Genomic DNA, 6,070 nt, shown 5'->3' with positions numbered 1-6,070 from the left:
AGAGGGAGAGAGGGAGCTCACAGCCACACTCACAAATGTGGAGACTGGAGAGAGCCTGGTTTTAAATGGTCATCATGAATCTCTGGCCAGAAGCAGCACGCTCCCTGCACACCTCCACGACAAACTCAATAACACAACCACACCGCCCTCCTGATTCTGGATGTAGCTCTAAACGTCCGAACGGTGCGATTGCACTGGAAATCCCCGAGGAGCGTTCACTTCGCCCTTGTTTTGGTTACCACTTTCTCTTTTTTCTTGGTTCAGTGAGGTTGCCTGTGCAGCTGGCTTTCCGCTTGGTCGCCTCGCTCTCCCTCTCTCCCTCTCTCTCTCTCTCACTCTCTCCCCCCTCCCTCTCTCTCCCGCCCACCTGTAACTCTTTCCAGCTATGGACTCAGCAATAATAAAATGTTGCAGATCGCCAGGTCTCTCCTGTAAAATGTCACCATTGAACGGAGCGCGAGTCCCTCCAAATATATTTGACACACAGCAATAAGAAACAGCCTGATCCGTTCGTCGCCTTCAGAAAGGCACTGCCGTTTGTTTGTTTGAAACACATCCGTTCAAAGCATCGGGCATTCACGGGCAATTTTAAACAGGCAGCTCAGAAGCTTTACCTTAGTCTCTCTTCTAAAAAAGGTAGGAATATAAGGCCACATATATAATTTATTGGGCTTGATGAGGCCTCCGCACACGCACACGTTCTGGAAAAGCGTGGTGGGGGGGGATGAGGGGGGATGAGGGGAAGCGCGAGGGAAGGGGGACCGGGGAGCATAAAACAAAGAAGCATTCCGGGGCTGGCTGCATGGTGCACGAAGGTCTCCAGCGCGCGCCGGCGGAGCCTCTCGGCCAGAGAGCGAGAGCGGGCGGGCCAGAAGAACCGGAGGATGCTGAGGATGGCAGCATCTTTGTGCATCCCCGGAAGAAGCGATGCGCTAAAAGGAAGATTTACGCTGGAGAGAGAAACTTCGAAAGAGGGATCCGGGAGGGGCAGCCTTGGGCGGCTTTCGGATAATCAGGATTAGGTGCCTTGGCGAGGCATCGCGTTCTATATCTGCTGCACGCCAGTAAAAAGCGGCGCAGCCTTCGAGCGCGCGGTTTTGCTTCTCCTTCCCCACCCTCCCTTTTTTTTGTGCAAAGGCAGAACTCCGGATTTCTTCGCCGGGCTGGAAGAGTTAAAGACGTAGTGGGCCAGCGAGCCAGGCGAGGCGGGGGTTAGAGAGGAAGGGCTGCCGAGAAACCCGAGGAAGGGGAGGGCAGCTCTCCAACCTCCACGACACTTTGCCTAAATTAAAAGCAACCAATCGGAACGGCCGGAAGGGGGGCCTCGCGCCCACGAGGCCAGCTCATCGCGGGCCTGCCGCCAATCACATCAGCGGGTAGCCAATCGGCGGGGGCCCTGGCGCTCGACTTCCTTGTATTTGGGAAAGTGTGGTGGTGGAGCGCGCGCTCTCGGCGGAGGGTAAACATTCGGCAGCGTCCCTGCTCTGCGAGGGAGGGACGGAGAGAGGGAGCTGTCAGAGGGCCGGAGAGAGAGCGCGAGCGAGAGAGGGGGAGACCAGCAGCAGCCCCAGCAGCAGCCGTGGGAAAGAGCCGAGCAAGAACCGCCATCCTCGGGCCCCCAGCACTGCAGCCAGCGTCCCACTGGAAAGAGCGCACAGAAGGATCCCGCACCGGGGCGGCCGACCAGCCACTCCAGCGCTCCCCCCGCAAGGCCGGTCCTCCTCCTCCTCCACTCCGACGCCAGCGGCACCGGCGTCGCACATTCCGCTGCGCCTTCCAGAAGTCTTCAGTGGCTCCAAATAGTTCCCAAAAGAAACTTTGCTTGGACAGAAGCGGAAGGAGCCGAGAGCTTGCCCAACGCCGCCTCCCTCTCCCGCCGCCCCCCTCGACGCCGTTCCTTTCTGTCATGTGAGGGGGGGGGAAGAGACTCCGGAGAGGAAACTTTTTTTTTATTTGGCGACTCCTTCCTTCTTGACTCCCACCGCAAAGCCGGTCATGTCGTCTCCGGGCGGTGGCCACCAGGCTCCTGCTGCCGCCGCCGCCCAAGGACTCGCGCCTTCCAGCCGGCCGGGCGCTTCGGTCGCCGCAGCTCGACTTTGAGAGCGATGCAGCCTGGCCGCGTCCAGCTTCGCCTTCTTCGCCGCCGCCGCCTCCGCCAGAAGTTTCTTCTTCTTTAGGACACCAACAACCGACTTGCGCGCGCCACAGAGAGCGAGAGCCCGGGAGTGAGGAGGAGGAGGAGGCCCCCCCGAGAACAAGGAGCCGAGCCAGAGAGCGCCAAACGGTGCGAGAGAGCGCGCGGGGAAGAGTGGGCGAGAGAAAGGCACCCACCTCGCCTCGCCCGCCTTCCCCACACACAAAGAAGCCGTGCAGGGAGGCAGAAGGGAGACCGGCGGGAGGGGGAGAGCGCCGGGAAAGTTTCTCCACCGAGGGAAGGAGGCGACCCACCGCCGCCACACAGGAAGCGGGACCAGGATGCTGTCCAGGCCGGTGTGAGGGTCCCTCCCTTCTGCTCCGCGCTTCGCCCCTCGGTTGCTTACTCCTGGCCATGCCTTCTTCACTGCTAACAGGTGAAGCGCGCTAAGCCGGAGAGGAGGCGGCGGCGGCGGCGGCGGGTCCAGAGGAGAGCCCGGGCGGGCTAACGGGCGTGGAGGCGGCCATGGCCACGGCGGCGTCGAACCCCTACCTGGCTGTAGCAACAGCGCATCCTGTCGGCCGGCTCCATCGTGCGCACTTCGGACTCCGGGCATGCAGCCGGGCAGCGTGGCCGTCACCTCGGTCTCGGGCGGCGTCTACCGGAGTGACCCGTCGTCGGTGAAGATGGTCCAGAGCGACTTCATGTAAAGGGGAGCCATGGCGGCGGCCAGCAGCAACGGCGGCCATATGCTGAGCCATGCCCACCAGTGGGTCAATACCGCCCACTGCCCTCACGCCGCCGCTGCCGCCGCTGCCGCTGCAGCCGCCGCCGCCGCCGAAGACCGGCTTTCAAGCCCCTATTAGTCCAGCAGCCCGGCGGGCATGAGCGGCAGCCCCCAGCAGCAGCAGCAGTCCCAGCAGCAGCAACAGCAGCAGCAGCAGTAGCAGCCTCGACGTTGAAGGGCGGCGGCGGGCGTATGATCGATTCGCACGGCGGCGGGGCGCTGCACCACCGACCGCCGCCGCCTTACCTGGGCCCGCCGCACCAGGGCCACTGGGGAGACCCGCGGCGGCCGCCCACCTACACCTCCATGGCGGCCCAGCAGCAGCAGCAACAGCAGCAGCCGCTGCTCTACTCGCAGCCGGGCGGCTTCACGGTCAACGGCATGCTGAGCCCGCCGCCAGGGTTAGCCAGAGCCTGAATTGCACCCGGGCTTGGTGCGCGGCGACACGCCGGAGCTGGCCGAGCACCCGGGAATATCACCACCATCACCACCACCACCGCCCGCACGCCCACACCCGCACATCCCCGGCGGCCGGTAGGCAGGCCAGGGCCCGGCAGGGGGCTCAACAGCCACGACCCCACTCGGACGAGGAGACGCCGACCTCGGACGACCTGGAGCAGTTCGCCAAGCAGTTCAACAACAGCGGCGCATCGAAGCTGGAGCTTCCGCACCCAGGCCGACGTCGGGCCTGGCGCTGGGGCACCCTGTACCGGCAACGTCTTCTCGCAGACCACCATCTGCCGCTTCCGAGGCCTGCAGCTGAGCTTCAGAACATGTGCAAGCTCAAGCCCGCTGCTGAACAAGAAGTGGCTGGAGGAATATTGCCGACTTTCCTCCACGGCAGCCCCACCAGCATCGACACAAGATCGCTACGCGCAGGGCCGCAAGCGCAAGAAGCGGACCTCCATCGAGGTGAAGAGTGTCCAAGGGGCCTTTGGAGAGCCACTTTCTGAAAATGCCCCAAGCCCTCGGCCCAGGAGATTACACGAACCTAGCGGACAGCCTGCAGCTGGAAAAGGAGGTGGTCAGGGTATGGTTTTGCAATCGGAGGCAGAAAGAGAAACGGATGACCCCGGGGATCCAGCAGCAGACGCCTCGACGACGTCTACTCTCGCAGGTCGGCAACGTGAACTCCGACACGCCGCCCCCCCACCACGGACTCCAGGCCAGCGTGCAGTGAGCAGGCAGCCCCTCGGCCCCTCTGGGGAGAAGCGGGGCTGAGAGCGGGAGCAGGGGGGTGGAAAGAGAGCCGGGGGGGGAGTTAACAGGAGAGAAGAGAGCAGCGTGGGGCGCAGGCCAGGCCAGGCGAGCCTTCCTGGGGGAGTGGGGCTGGGGGCGGGGGGGCCAGGTGGGGGGGCGGGACCCAGACTCACACACGAGCCCGCGGCCCGAAGCCAGACTCGGGGCTTGATTCCCCCTTCCCCTCCCCAGACTTCTGCTGGGGGGGAAAGCCCTCTCTCTTGGGGATGCTGATCCCAGCTGCCGGGGTCCTCCCTGACTGTAGAGAGCAAGAGAAACCAAGAATTCCCCCCTGCAAAAAAAACCCACCCACCCTTCGTATGTTGCCCTTCAACCCCTTTTAAACAACGTAACACAATCCAAGCGATGCCCTGTTGTTGTCGTTGTTGCTAGTAGGTGTTGTTGAAGCGATAAAACAAAGTCACCCAATTTGGGGGGCTTCTCTCTTTCCATCGTTCCTCTTGCCTCGCCCCCAAATAACCATCCCACAACCCCTTTGGGTCGAAAGGGCCGCCCCTCATGGGAACTTTTTCTTGCCACCTCACCCGCCATTTCTCTCTCTCTCACACATCACACACAGGCACACTCACATTTTTTTTAATGAAGAAGCGGTGAAAGGGGGCTGGGGAGGAGGGGAGACAGTCCCCGTAAGGGGAAGGAAACAGGAGCAAACAAAAAAACCACCAGACTGTGTTTTGCTGTGTCCCAGAGCTTAAAGCTTTTCTTGGCCAAACTACAGTGAGTTTGTTTGTTTGTTTGTTTTTGGTGCGTCAAGGCATTCACTTTGCACAGAGGGGTATTCTGCAGAATGGAGAGGAGTTCTCACTTTCTGTAGGTAGGAGGAGAGGGACAATAACGCATGCATGTGCAGCACTGAAGCAAAACAAACAAACAAAAGTAGACTCATTAAGATTGGAAAGCAAAAAAAATGGCAGATACTCAGAGAGGAAGGGGAGGGAGGAATAAAGGAAGGAAGGAACAGGAGCAAAGGGAAACCTGACCCTGAAAAAGAAAGAAGGGAGGGACTGCCACTGGAGTAACAGTCAGAAGCAAAGCGAGGTTAAGATCCTTACAGTTGGAGCTCAGTGGAAGGATTTTGCATGAATGGAGGGAAACAGCTACAGAAAAGGAATAATTCAGGGCTGTCAAAGTTATGCTCCTAATGGCTGCCAATCATCATCCAGGAGGAATATTTAAAAAAGTTCACCGCTAATATTTTTTTTTTTTATTAATATTTTTTTTATTTTTTTATTTCTGGACTAATTCAGGATAAAGGGATTTTTTTAAAAAAAGAAAAGAGGACTAGGCATCTGCAGCTGCACTTATCTGAACTTCTCTCCTAAATCCGTTGCCAACTTGATTGAATGGGTGCTGTGGATGTGATTATATAACACTGCCATTTCCTCGCAGTGTTTTGGTAGGAGTTTTAATAAACAGACTTTTCAAAAAAAAGACGGCAATATTAGAGAAATGTTTAGATCTGTTGTTGATCTAAAAAAAATTTGCTTTATATTTTCATTAAATGACTTCTTTTAATATTTTATTCAGTAAATACTCATGAACTGCTGCAAAACGGTAATTTATTTTTCCCCAGATCTTGTATATTACGTGTTTTTTTTCAGACGAGTTAACAAATTTAAAAAAATGAAAAATAAAAAAATACAATGGACAGCTATTAGGTAATAAGGGTATCTTTTGATGTGATAATTTGATTGTAATTTAATTTGAGTAGTGATTCCGTAAGAGCTGATTGAGAAAATAAATTTGTTAGAACGAAATTGGTTCTTTTGTCTGATGCATTAAATGTAAAACCCCTTTGTGTCGATCAAGTTTTCATAAGGATAAAAATGAACACCTCCAAAATGACAGAATCAAAAGGTAGAACCAACCTCTCTTTCCACCAGCCTATT

The 6,070-nt window shown here is 57.0% G+C and overlaps 1 pseudogene; it reads left to right on the top strand.

Annotated features, from left to right (window-relative positions):
• The first annotated feature begins 2,547 nt into the window (after window positions 1–2,547).
• Window positions 2,548–4,101, top strand: LOC125431814 (annotated as a pseudogene).
• Window positions 4,102–6,070: the final 1,969 nt, after the last annotated feature.

The sequence above is a fragment of the Sphaerodactylus townsendi genome, linkage group LG04 (genome assembly GCF_021028975.2).
Source record: "Sphaerodactylus townsendi isolate TG3544 linkage group LG04, MPM_Stown_v2.3, whole genome shotgun sequence".
NCBI lineage: Eukaryota > Metazoa > Chordata > Lepidosauria > Squamata > Sphaerodactylidae > Sphaerodactylus > Sphaerodactylus townsendi.
The sequence above is the reverse complement of the archived record's forward strand: the minus strand, read 5'-3'. Positions and strand labels throughout refer to the sequence as shown.